This window comes from Heterocephalus glaber, unplaced genomic scaffold, assembly GCF_053883595.1.
Source record: "Heterocephalus glaber isolate CG9 unplaced genomic scaffold, H.glaber_assembly_v1.0 deba00001547, whole genome shotgun sequence".
Lineage (NCBI taxonomy): Eukaryota > Metazoa > Chordata > Mammalia > Rodentia > Bathyergidae > Heterocephalus > Heterocephalus glaber.
Genome location: NW_028258340.1, coordinates 15,883,590 through 15,897,755, shown reverse-complemented (window position 1 = coordinate 15,897,755; position 14,166 = coordinate 15,883,590). Strand labels below are relative to the sequence as shown.

The 14,166-nt window shown below is 32.1% G+C and overlaps 1 protein-coding gene across 8 annotated transcripts in view; it reads right to left on the bottom strand.

The window, feature by feature from the left end:
• Nucleotides 1-14,166, bottom strand: part of Dmd (dystrophin) — a 2,486,572-nt gene that overhangs the window by 2,067,292 nt on the left and 405,114 nt on the right. The window lies entirely within an intron of this gene.

Below are 14,166 nucleotides of genomic sequence, written 5' to 3'. Positions count from 1 at the left end.
AATCTTTTCACTTTTTATCAGCTTTTTTGTTCAGACTTATAAATTCTATTGTTCTCCCTTCCTTTACAGATTTCTAGCTCTTTCCTTCATCCTGCTATAGAGCCTACCTATTAGAATATATTTTGATTTCTCCGTTTTTCAGTTCTAGAGTTTCATGTGGCACATATATTCTGTTTATGACATATTCTGTTTTATTGTTTGAAAGAAGTTTGTAATTACTTGTTGAACTATTCATTTTTATGATGGCAGCTTTAATATAACTGTCAGAAAATACTATCTTCTGTATTATGTTGGTATAGGTACCTACTGATTGTATTCTTTCATTCAGGTTGAGATTTTCTATCTTGGCAGTTGGGATATTATGTAATTAGACTCTCGATATAATATAATCTGATGTAAATGGCATTGTCTAAATTTGCTGTGGTGGGGGATGTTGGAGAAGGCTTGTCACTTTGGTAATAACAGGTGGGGATGTAAGTTCAGGTGGGAAGTATGATCAGGAATAAGTAGCCCTCTTGGAATTTAGCTCCTCCTTCATTTTTAGAACAACATTGCATTATTCTCAACTATTCTGAAGTTACCTTATGTGCTTCCCCACCATTATATCTCAAATACCTCAAAAGTTCATCAGGTTTTCTTAGCATCTAGTTTTGCTCTTTTGTTGTATGTATAATACATCAACTGAGTACATCTTAAATGTGTGTCTTACCTGCTAGAATGAAAACTCCATCAAAACACTACTTTATTTTCTTTTAATTGCTTCATCTCCATTGCATATAGTATAACTTTGTTATATGAATGACATTGCATGGGCTTGCAATTTCCTTCTCTTTTATTGTCATCTATATATTTTTCTGGGCTTTAAAAAATTTACATTATTTTTTTAGTTTCTATTCACCCCACTTGTAGTTGGGTTTAATATTAATAATCCACCTTTACTCATCATCTGTAAGCTTCTTCAAGTTAATAACTGGCTTCTATTATGTTGGTAGCTTTGGTTCTCAAAAATGCCTTAGGTGTAACAAGGGCTAAAAGGTACTAGTTTAAAAAAAAAAAAAGAGGCAACAAGGGGGAAAAGAATAAACTGTATTCCAGATAATTATAAAACAAAATAATACGAATCCTTAGAAAGTAGCAAAACAAATTTCTTTGTAGGTGCATGTTAGAAGAGATTCTGAACCTTGATACTATAGGATGATCACAGTAACAAAATCTCATTTAAAACAATGGTACCAGGCCTTGATGTAAATATACATTTATTTTTTAAATGTATTATTTGGGCAAGATTTTCTACATTAATGATCTAAGTTAATACCTCTGGGTCCCTTACTTCAAAATGATTATGCTTGGTGTGTATTAAAATAAGATTTTACATTTTGATCAACTTGTTAATTGATGAACTTGAATAGACTTTAAGATTCTTCTTCTTTTTTTTTTTTTTTTCCAGGTATGGGGGATTGAATTCAGGACCTTGCTCATGTGAAGCAGGCACAGTGCCACTGAGCTATATCCCCAGCCCTTTTAAGATTCTTATCTTGAAAGAAGCACTTAAAAGAGGGGCTAAATATTAAAAGTAACAGGTAAATTGCCTGCCATAAAATGTTGTAATATAAATAAAATCTGTGTATTTAAAAGCTGCTTTCAGATACCTACATAAAACATTGGTACATATAATTTATCTGTCAATTTAAAATATAAATAAAAATAAATTTAAAAAAGAAAAGAGGTAATGTTTTAAATCTGTAATCCACACTTTCACTTTAAGAAGGAACTAATAAAGAATGTAAATCAATAAAATTGAAAATTAGCAAATAGAGCAAACCCATAAAAAAACCTGGTTTAACATAAAAAGTAATAAAGTTAACAAAGTGTTAATGAGAGTGACAAAAATATTACCAATATCATGAATAAGCAGAACGTATCACCATGGATTTAAAGATATAAAAAAGATAATAAAGGAATATTATGGAGAATTTTTTATACAAACATTTGAAAATTTAGTAAAAAATAATTATTCAAAAATGACAAATGCCCACAAATCACTCAACGTGCAATAGATAATTTCAATTTCTATATAACTTTTTATTAATTTAGTTCATTGGTAAATATGATCACATTCATCACAGGGAATTTGTCATATATCTTGATTCTAATTTTTTCCCACAACCCTTCCCTCCCTTCAGAACTGGAACTCATAATTTAAAGACTCCTGCAAAACAAATCTCCACGCTCAGGTGGTTTTACTAGAAATTTCTTTTATCAAACTTTTAAAGAAGAACTGACACAAATTCAACACAATTTCTTCCAAAAACAGAAAACATCAGTCATGAGTATATACGGAGTCTAGCAATAGCCCAATACCAAAACCAGAGAGCTAATACAAAAAAGAAAACTACAAAACAAATATTTTATGTATATAAATGGAAAATTTCTTTCCAAATTTTCTGTACATAAAATTGAGCAATATATTAAAAAATATTTTGGGTTTGTTCCAGGAAGCTAAATTTGGTTCTATATTTGAATAATAATTAAATGAAAATTTCTATATTAACAGAAAAAAGCCACAAAATCTTATCAATGAAAGAAATGAAAACATTTGATAAACTTTAATAGCTGTTATTGAAACACTGTGAACAATGGGACTAGAGGAGAACTCTCTCAACCAAGGGAGCAACATCTACAAAACCCTATAAGTAACTTCACGCTTAGTAACAAACCAACAATGTGGAGTCTCACTACAGTACTCTTCATTCAATACACTATTGTAGATTCTAGACAATGAAATGTAGCAAAAAAAGAAAATAAATCCATAGAAATTGGAAAGTAAGACATAAAACTGTACAGTACTACAAATGCCAAGACAGTAAAAATTTCAAGAAATCAAGGAGAAAAATCTAGAACTAGTAAGCAAATTCATCAAGGGAGCAAGATACAAGATAAACATACAAAAATCAGTTGTAACTATTTACATTAATACCCTCCCCAATGAAATATTTAGGTATAAATCTGCAAAATATTTAAAATGTCTTATGAGGAAAGTTGAAAAACTTTGATGACAGAAATCAAAGGAGATAATACATACTCATCGATAAGAAGACTAAAGATCGTCAAGAAATCAGCTCTTTTCAACTTGATCTACGGATTCAGTACAATCTCAATCTTTGCACTTGTTCGTTTTTGTTAAAAAGCTACTGTGATGGGCCTGGGATTAAGCTCAGTGGTTTTGCCGCCTGCTGAGCAAGCGCAAGGACCTGAGTTCAATCCCCGGTACGCCCCATCCCCCCAAAAAGCTACTGTGACTAGGTTATGCAACAATTAGAGTTTACAATTCTTCTCTACTGCAGGAAGACTTTCAATCTGCAAAGAAGAACTTTGGGTATTTTTTAAACAAAATATTTAAAATATAGCAAAAAGAGGTTGTAAATACCTCTTTGATATTACTCAGTTTACAAGAACATTTCACAAGTGTATGTATTAAAAGCCTGGAACATGTAATTACACTGCAAGTAAGAGTAAGGAGACAATTGAAATCTATGCCATGACATTTAGATTGCAACTTCAGCAAAACTGTTGGCTCAAATCAAAATTCTTTTCTAATGGATTTCTTTGAAAAAGGTGAAAAATCACCTGGAAGGATGCTTAACTTACTTTGCTCTTAATATTACCAGTTTTTCTCTAATAGCAAGGTCAAATTTTCATCCTGGTAAAGTTTTTGGAAGACTGAGTGGTTTGTCCTAAGAAATAAGAGAGAAGAGTAGAAGATTCAAAATTCACAGGTCCGAAAATTTTAGGGCTTTTATTTTTACTTTCACATATTTTTAAAACATATAATTATGTAAAAGTGCTACAGGTGGTTTTGAAGAATTCTAGGAAATGGAGAAGTCTAAAGCTTGTTTCATTTTCTTCCTGACATATCTGCATTTGTAAGAAGATATGAAAGGATTTGTTTAGCAGATGAAGTGTATGTGCTGCTTCCCTGATATATTGAGAGAGAATGAGTTTTTAATTGAGTAGTGTTTTGAGTACGATACTACAAAAAGTTCAAAAACAAAATTTTAAAATGCACAAATAATAATGATAATTTATAATTTGATTTCAAATTTTCCTGAGCCCCTTAAACAATACACTTAATCACTAAAGCTGAAAATGGAACCTGTTATGAAAATTACTGAAAGTATTTTATTTGACTTTAAATGTGGTTTCAGAAATACATTGAATTTACAAGAAGATTTTTAAAAAGGTTTCTAGGGGTTTTAAAAGTTCCACTTGATTAAAAACATCTTTTAAAGTTCTGGTATGATTACTTTAAAAAGAATTTAGCCTATATTACATTAAAATTGTTGCTTAAAATATCTCAAATATATTGGATTTAACTAATGACTCAAAAAACTAAAGCATTCACATTTTCTTAAACATTTTTAAAGGACTGAAAAATCTTATGGTGAATCTTCAGAGTTTTATTTTGTAACTTTATTTGGGATATTGGGAAGCCTGGATTTAAAGGATGTGTACACACATTTTTCAGTACTAGTTATTTTTGCCATCAAAGCTAAATGTCTCTCTTCATGTTAGTAAATTTGGTACTTTTGGAGACTTTAATATTGTGAGGTAATACCTCCAAGGAACCTGGAAAAGAGAATAATATTAGAGATAGGACTATATCCATAGTTTTATAAAGAAAAAAGAAAATTTCACCAAAGGGTTACCTCAGTAAATCAATTTATAAAAAGAAAGCCTGATAAATTATTTAATCTTTGGGTTGAGAAAAGGTTAAGAGAAGCAGTTAAATCCATTACAAAAGATAAACTGTATCAGGCTCTCACTTGCACCTACACCCAATTTTATTAAAATTCCTTCTGAATTTAAGAAGAGCAAGAAATGAAATAATTTACAGTTACAACTAAGTGATGTTGAACTCGAACTTTTAGTTAGGGGATAATTCTTATGTTGAATGGAGTAGGGAACTGTGACATTTTCTTTTTGATTCCACTCCAATTCTTTTTCTCTCAGTTGCAGTTGTCTTGTAAAAGAATATTCTCAGTTCATCCTTCTTGAACCTTATAATGTTGCTGTCATTTATTTCTCTCACCCATAATCTGTAATCATTCACTATTTGTTATTACTATTATTATACTAAATAGTTATCTTTAGATCAACCAGGAAAAAAGGATAATTATTGTACTTTCTTTTAATTCTACTCTAATGTACTTCCTTTTTTATGTAGACCCAAGCTTCTGATCTATATCATTTTCTTTCTCTCTGAAGTACTTGCACATCTACTGACAACACATTCCTTCACATTCCTTGTCTGATAAAGTATTTATTTCTTCTTTACTTTTGAAGGATAATTTCGCTGATATAGAATTCTAGGTTGATGGGTATTTTTCCTGTCAAAACTGTAAATATTTCACTCTGTTCTTGCTGGCCTGGCCCAATCCATTTTATGACTTTCTTTGTTCTGCTGTGTCTATGAAGCTGACTCCTGTGAAGTGCATCTCCTTATTTCCCTTGCTGACTAGTTTCTTGTTGGTTTGGGCACAGATAGAAGACAGAAAGGAGGGAAAAAAAGATCTGGCTGTATTTCTTCGCCATTCACCTCCACCTTCTGATTGCCCTGATTCCACAGTGGCAGGATCTACCTCCAACTATCCTTTTCCAATTCTTACTGGATTTAGAAAATCCTACTAAATTCACTTTAGTCTTCTGCCTTGGGAAGAGGGAATATGTCACAATTGCCTAATTTTAAGTAGTCTTGGATACCTCAATAGCCTCTTTTGATTCCTTTAAAACTCCCCATACCTCCAAAAGTAGGCGTATTTCTGTGTTTTATTAAACAATCTGTGTTGGATTGTATTTTTGGCTGATACAAGAAAATATTGCAGATGTTTAGCTACTCCCTTTAAAGTCCTCAACCACAAGAAGAAAATGAATGAGTTTCTTTTTTATATGCTTGTATACAATCAATGTCCATTTTTATTGGTATATTTAGTGATTCACTATTAAATACAGTACTTACTAGAACTTGAGATTAAAGTTCTGGGCACCTCTATACTGATTTACATTTGGAATTTTTCCTCAAGAAGCAAGAGTTAAGCAATATAGACTGTCTTGTCATTTAGATCAGGAAAAATGTAACAATTCACCTCATGACAATATAGTCTACTTCATGATGAAACTTCCTAAAATTGTGCATATGATTGCTTGTGTATGCATATGTAAATCACTCTGCACTTATATAGGCTCCACACTAAAATTCTGGATTCACAAAACTAAATTAAAATTGGTTCCTGGTATTAGTCAAAATTGTGGAATTTTCATGTATTTTTATGCAATCATATGATTATCAAAAGGCCTTTTTACCAGAAAATATTACAAACATATGTATGTTGCACCAAGATGCTTGACTTCAATTGTCTAATTTTTTTCTTACTATTACATACCTATACTAGTCCACAAAGTAGCACATTTTTCATTGAATTTAAATAAAAATATTATTCCAGAAAATCTAAAGAAATAGATACCTTTATAGAAGGTGGAAAATTTCTACAAATATAGATAATTGGGGGGGGACAAGGCATAGATGGCCAAAACCTTTTTCCCTTTATCTCAATAAAGTTAAAAATGTTACATAAACATCTTATCTATCAAGCTTATGTTTTGGTCAGCTTCTTACCTGCAAAGCTGCATTATCTGAATGGCTGAAATTACACTAAAGAATTGAATTAGTGGGGAAAATAATTAAAACTCTTCTAAATTTATTTAAAATAATGCCTTTATGATTTTGTTTATTAAGAATTCATCTCTTGTTCACAATTAAATTTAGCACACTCAGTTCTTTCTAATTAATATATTACCTAATATGTCATCTGGAGGAATTGCTGATGAATACTGAAATATAAGCAAGGACCAGTCTTCATTTTACATGTTTTATAAAACTGCATTCTAAAGAAGAATAATTTAAAAACACGCTGATGCGTGAATTTAATGTAATTAAAATGTTTTGCCATCATGAAAAATTATAGGTCTCTATCAATCCCTCTATAAACAATTATAATCACATCATTTAAAATTATTTCAACATCATACACATATGGTGTATATTTAGTTCGAGTCATTTAATTTTTTAAAATGTGCTTGCCTTTCAAAACTTCAGTTTTGGGCCTTTGGTTTTTTTTTCCCTTTCTTTGTGTAATCACATGCATATCAGATGACAACAATACCATTATAAGTATTTTAGAAGTATAAAATATGATTTAATTCCAAGGCAAAGCACTGTTAAGACTCAGAAGATGATAAAAGAAATAAAAATAATAATTGAGAAAAAAAGAGTATTTTAATTGGTTGGATTGCTCACCATGATAAAGATGCTAATTGTCTTCAAACTGATCTATAGATTGAATGCAATTCCTACTACAATACAAGCAAGGTCTCTTTTTGAAGACATAGGTTGATTCTACATTGCATACAGAAAGGTAGAAGCCTTAGCATAGCTAGCCTTGGTGTAAGGATAGACATATAGTTCAATGTAACCGATTAGAGAACACAGAAATAGATGAATCAGAATATGCCTAAAGTGATTTTTTTAAGTATTAAAAACAATTCAATAAACAAAAATTAGTCTTTTCAATAAGTGATACTTAGGCAATTGATTTGAAAATGGCAAGCACTGGCAAGGATGTGGAGTGACTGAATCAATCATACACTGAGTATGTAAAAATAATTCCATAAAGGAAGTCTAGTCTGTTCTCCAATTGCAAACAACCAAAATGTCTCTCGATCAGGAAATGGTATACAAACTGTGTAATTTCACTGCAATTATTAAATGATATATCTGCAACAAAAATAATAAAATATTGCTACATGCAACAACTTAGATGATGCTTCAGGGAATTATGCTGAGTGAAAAAGCCAATTCTGATGCAAATACCATATGATTCTTTTTTTCCCCCAGCATTGGAGACTGAACTCAGGGCCTTTGCACTGAGTTACACCCCTAGCCCTTTTTTATATGTTTATCTTGAGACAGGGTCTCTGTAGTTTGCTAAATTGTCCAGCCTGGGCTAGAACTTGTGATCTTCCTGCTTCAGTCTCCCCAGAGTGCTGGGATTACAGGTATGAGCCACCATGCCCAGCTTGTATTATTAATTTTGGATAAGCTTCTTGAAATCAAAAAACTGTAGACATGAAGAACAGATTCACTATTGTCATCAGTTAGGGATGGGATATGGTAGCAAGATGGAGTAATAGGAACAATGTAATAGGATCATACTTCCTACCTCTGCCATTTAATAAGAGTATATGTCTGTCTATGTGTTTGTGAATGTGTAACACCTCAGAGAAGCAACTTCTCTGTCTGTTTCTTTTATTGCTAAAAGACTGATAATAGCTGTATCTTACTCAGAGTTACAAATGAGTTAATAGTGGTAATACACTTAAAATGGCTATTGGAACATGGAAAGTTGTATATATTAGCTATCATTATTATATGATTTCAGAAATGATAAAAGTATACAAAAAATTTTAAATGTGAGGAAATATGGTGAAATGATTTATGAAATTCAATGAACATTAGACTATGTGTGTGATCATATAATTTTATCATCAATGTGACTTAAATATATTATGTGTGTTACTTTTCTCATGCTGGGATAAAATACACAATACCCACAATTTAAGTGAGGAAAGGTTTATTTAGCTTACAGTTTTCAGAAGTTTCAGTCCATAATTGGCTACCTACAAGGCAGGGTAGCACGGCAGGCAGGTATCACAGAGGAGAAATAGTTCACGGTGGGCAGAAGGTAGCAAAGCAAGCAAGCAATCGAGCAAGGGACCTTAACAATATTTTTCTTCCCCTTTTTATTGTATCTTGGCTACCAAGATTAGGGTGGTGGCAAATCAATCTGTGGACTGATTTACTAATCACACATTCATAATCTCAGCCTCACACACTCTAGATCCAACCACCTCTGAAAGATCCACGCCTATGAGTACATGAGGCCTTGGGGGGGCATCTAGACACCAGCCATAACAATATGCCACCTCTGCTACCCTGAGTCACTTTTTTCTAAAATCCTGGGAAAAGAGGTTTTGTCTCTCGTATTTACTCTTAAATCAGAGGTTCAGTGGGTAGTCACTTGGTTGGACTTAGCTTACACAATATTCTGTAGAAATATTGGCCTTCACTTGAGGGCTTTGGGTGGAGTTGACTAATAAAACCACAATGAAGAAAGGAAAAGTGCAAAATTGGATACTAAAAAATAGATTGTGGCTTCTTTGCTGTGCAACCCAAACTATGAAAAGAATAAAATCTAACATCATGGTTCTTTGTGGGTAATCTTCAAGCCTCATCTTGCTCTTTCCTAGTGAAAGCTGAGATCATCCATTCTAAAAGTGGGAGTTACTCCCTTCCTTCGGGGATATGCCTCCCATAATAGGAAAGAATGAGCACTTACTATATGTCAAGTAGTGATCCTAGCATTAAATTATTTATTTAATCAGTTCTGAGAAGGTACCTTCCATTATAATATTTTTGAAATCAGGTTGTATCTTAAAATCACTAGTATATAGAGTTAGAGGGTTATGAATTTGTATTTCAGGATATACAAAATGATGGTCTATTTTGATTTCTTAAAATTGATTTCTTAAATTAATTGATTTCCTTAAATCAATGGAACATGGCAATTTAATTTTCATAATAACTCTATCATGTAGGGAATTTATTCATTTGACATATAAAATTATACATATTTACAAAGTACTGTGCGATGTTTTGATACATTTATATCTTGTAAGATGTCCAAATAAGGGTAAGCGTATCTTTCTCCTCAAATATTTATAATTTCTTTATAGTAAAAACTTTCAAAATCCTTTCTTTTTGAAATATACAATACTACAACCATGTATAGTCACTCTACTCTGCAAACAGGGATTTATTTATATCAACACTTTACAGATGACATAATTAAGGCTCAGAGATATTACACAGCTAGTAGCCTAAAGGTTGCTCAAGTTTACACTGTTACTAAATGGTTGATTTAAGCTTAAGTAATCTGACTTAAATCTTACCATTATAATATGCTCTCTGCTTGAATTGGTACTTCTTCCATGGATATCCACTAATTATCAAAGTATAATTTAATTAATAGTGAGGAAGAGAAACATTTTCCAAATTTGCAAAACCTTTGCAGTTGGTCAGCTTGAACTAAGAAAAGTGAATGCTAGTATTTTGTTTCTCCGTCCTCTTTCAGACTGTGCTGGGAGAAGGGTAGAGGAGCCAGAGAATAAAAAATGGGCTGTTTACAGAACTACCAACCACATGGCTACCGTTTTCTGACAGAAAAAAGCTGGCAGAAGCCTTTTTCTTTCTTTTTTTTGGAAGCCTGTTCAAATACTGGGTCAGGATGATCTACTGCAATCTGTGAGAGGGGAGGCTAAGAATGGATTAACCATTTTTCTTTACTATCACAATGTCCTGGGATGGTGAATGAGTCTAGAGTATGGGACAGGACAGGGTACAGGAGTTATGAATATTTTATTTACATACATTTATATTATTTAATCTATATTAGCTATGAAATATTTATATTTTGTCAACTCATTCCCCATCAATCTATGATGGAAAGAATGAAGTTTGACAAGGAAGTAATGATTTAATGTCTCTTAACTTGTTCATACTTTGAACAAAAAGCCAGGCTACTTAAAAGTAAGTATTGAACATGTATGTCTCATTATCAAAAACTTGAGGGAACGAGTTGGATATTATTGAACAACTGGTGAGATTTGGTGCAGGTGAATTCAAGATCGTCAATACTATAAAATGTTTCACTGGTTTTCTTTCTTCTGCTACACTGATCTTTTCAAAACAGAAGTTTTATTTCACTGGGAAATCACAAATAAATATAAGTATAAACTTAATACTTCACCGATGTTATGGCATTAATTTTCTGACACTAAGTGGCCATAGGTATTTTTAAAAACATCATCTCATTTTTTTGGCAGTGTGGGAGATCAATCCCAGTTCTCAGGCACGTTAGGCAAGTGCTCTACCACTGAGCTACATCCCCAGTCCCACTCTTTAAGTTTTAAATATCTTATAACAGCTGAGATTTGTATGAAATTAAAATATATATTGCTTTATCTTGATATATTTTGTAATTTTATTGTCAATTAAAATGAAGATTTACCTACTTAAAAATCAATAATAAAGACAAACTCAGCATATGAACTTTGCATGTACACACTCACACAAGCACACACTCAAGCATAGCAGGGTATCTATAATTAGCCTAAAGAGTTCTTTGCAACTCAACATAATAGTTATTAAAAAAGATTCATAGTTCTTGAATAGATTTAAAATTAACCTGCCAGCCAGTTCCAAATGAATTCCATTTCTACAACATGAAAATTGTTCCATGACAAAATTTCAGCAGGAATAAATTCGTTTCTTCTTGAGTATATCATTTGCAAAGCACTAAGGTATGTTACTTGAAAAGGGATCTAAATTAGAATTTTCCCCAAAGCTATTACCAGGTGTACAGAATTTAAAAAGGCTACTGAATTCACTTTGAGGTCTGTACTTATTAGACTGACACCATACATTTTACAACTTCAGTGATTGTTTCCTTGTTTCATTCTAGTTCATAGGCATGCTCTAGTATTGAAGATGCTCTAGTCTGAATAAAAGTATTTGTGTAGCATACAACATACAAACATGCATACTCGTGGCGGGGGGAGAGAGAGAGAGAGCCACAAGATGCGCAGAAATAATCTGATAATTTTAAATTTGGATGGTTTTAGATGTTTCTTGTAGTTTAGTAAACCATCATCTATTATTGTGTGAGTATTATCATTTAAAATTTCTACGTAGAAAAATTGAGATACAATGTGTTAAGTAATCTGCCAAAAGCTAGCATTTAGTTTGTTGAATCCTGTTATATTCACCTCTACACCTTATGCTTTTTACTACCATAATCTTTATAAAAGTTACTATATGACATTTAAAGAAAGCTGATGATTTAAGGTACGGCTACACTGACTACAATTATTGAAGTCTGTCTATATTAAAAGAGGGTTTCCATCAAAACTGATAAGTTTGCTTACATCACCCTTCTGCTCACTGAACACCAGCTTTTCCATCATATGACCTCTTGTTAAAGAAGTTAAATCTCAGGCACACCCAAAACCTACTCAATCAGTACCTGAAATTTAGCAAGAGTCCAAGGTGATCTGAATTCATGTCAAAGTTTGAGAACCACTTCCTTATGCAGCCACTTATTATCCAGGTATTGCTGGATATAGGAAATAACTAAAAGTCAGTGTAAACATTTCATAAGGAAACAGGAAGTGTTAAAATAGTTTTATTTATTTTTTAATTGAGAAAATATTTTTTATAATCTGCTAACTTCTGCTAGCCCTACTAATACTCATATCTAAGTAAAAAAAATTCTGGAACCAAAATCAAATTATTATTTTTTTAAATCTGCCATCTTTAAAAAATTGCCTTACTATTGTTAACATATAATATGGATAGTTGATCTTTGTTTACAAAAATGGGTCTTATAAATGAACAAGAAATTCAGTAAAATAAAACTTCTAATACTTCTAATATAATTTTCAAGCACTCTGAAAGCAATGTGATAATAAAATATGAAATAAGTATTTGGACACAAATGACAATTTTCTCAACACTGCATAGGCATGGAGTCAAGTTAATTTGGTCAAATACAAAGTAAATAACAACAAAAGACAAAAGTAAATATTTTTTAAAGAGTTTCATTTGAATGCAAGCTATTTTTACTCTGAGTTTAAAGTATGTTCATTAGACTTAGAATAATACATTAGCTTGATTTGATCTCTGAAATTGTTAATTTGAAAAATTTATCCACAAATTAATTTCATTCATTTTTATGAGTCAGATCTAAAAGTTTACTACCTTCACAGACTAATAAAGATGACATTAGTATACACCCTGTTTACAAGAACACAGTTTCTAAAACAAAACTGAGCTTACTGAATGATATAGTGACAAAACGAAATGAAGGGTTATATCACATTTGAGTTTATTTTAATATGACTTGACAGAATCCAAATGAAATTTGATTTTACAATGGGATACACAATTAAAGTGTATTAGCAAACCTTGTGTCTTTAAGCAATACAAAAAAATGATTTCCCAACAATTTATCAGCACGTCCTTATGAGCTAAGTCATTTTTCCAAATGTATCATGAGATACGTGGCTACACAATGTATTGGCCTATTCCTCCTGCCACCAAACACAAAAGCACATAGTTTGTGTATTTTGTTTTCAGATGTGACCTTTCTTTCTATTCATGATTTAATTCATGAAAAAACAGCTTATCATAAGAGAAATTAGTGTCTCTTTTATTATAGTTTTTCTGGGGTGATGTTTAAAAACAAATATTTTGCTCCTTCATAAATGTTTTACATTAATTCATGCCAGCAGCACCAGCTCACTAGACATAGGACTCATTATGGCTTATATACACGTCTCTCCAAAGCCTCATAGGCTCATAGGTAAGGTTTTGGAAGGTGACTGGAATATGGGCAAGTGATACTGGATTATGAGTGTGACACTGGATTGGTCCACTGATTGGATTATAGCTGGGTGTGATGCTAGGAGGTGAAGCCTGGTGGGAAGAAGTGGGTCATCGGAGGTGTGGCCTGAAAGGATATATCTTTCCTACTCTCCTGGTACCCCTCTGTGTACTGACTGTCATTCCATGGACTGTTTCTCCTCTGCCATGCCACCCTGCCTTGGAGCCAGATGACTGTGGATGGAAACCTCTACGAACTGTGAACCAAAATAAACCCTTCCTCCTTTAACTTTAGGTGATGGGTATTTTGTCCCAGCAATGAGAAAGTAATAAGACAGTACTGATTTTGAAAGGGAAAATCTGGCAGACAATTAGAAAGTCAATGGAAAAATCTCACTGAATATTTAAATAATATTTAAATTAACAGTGCACATATCACATTTATTTATTTATTTATTTGAAACTCATGTTTAATTATCTTTATTTTTTCATTGTTTATTGGTATATTTTAGGTATAAAATAGTAACATTCATCATTGGGATCTTGTACCATTACATAAGTATCTTGGTTCTTATTTTTTTCCTCTTCCCCTGCCCTCCCTTCACCACCTA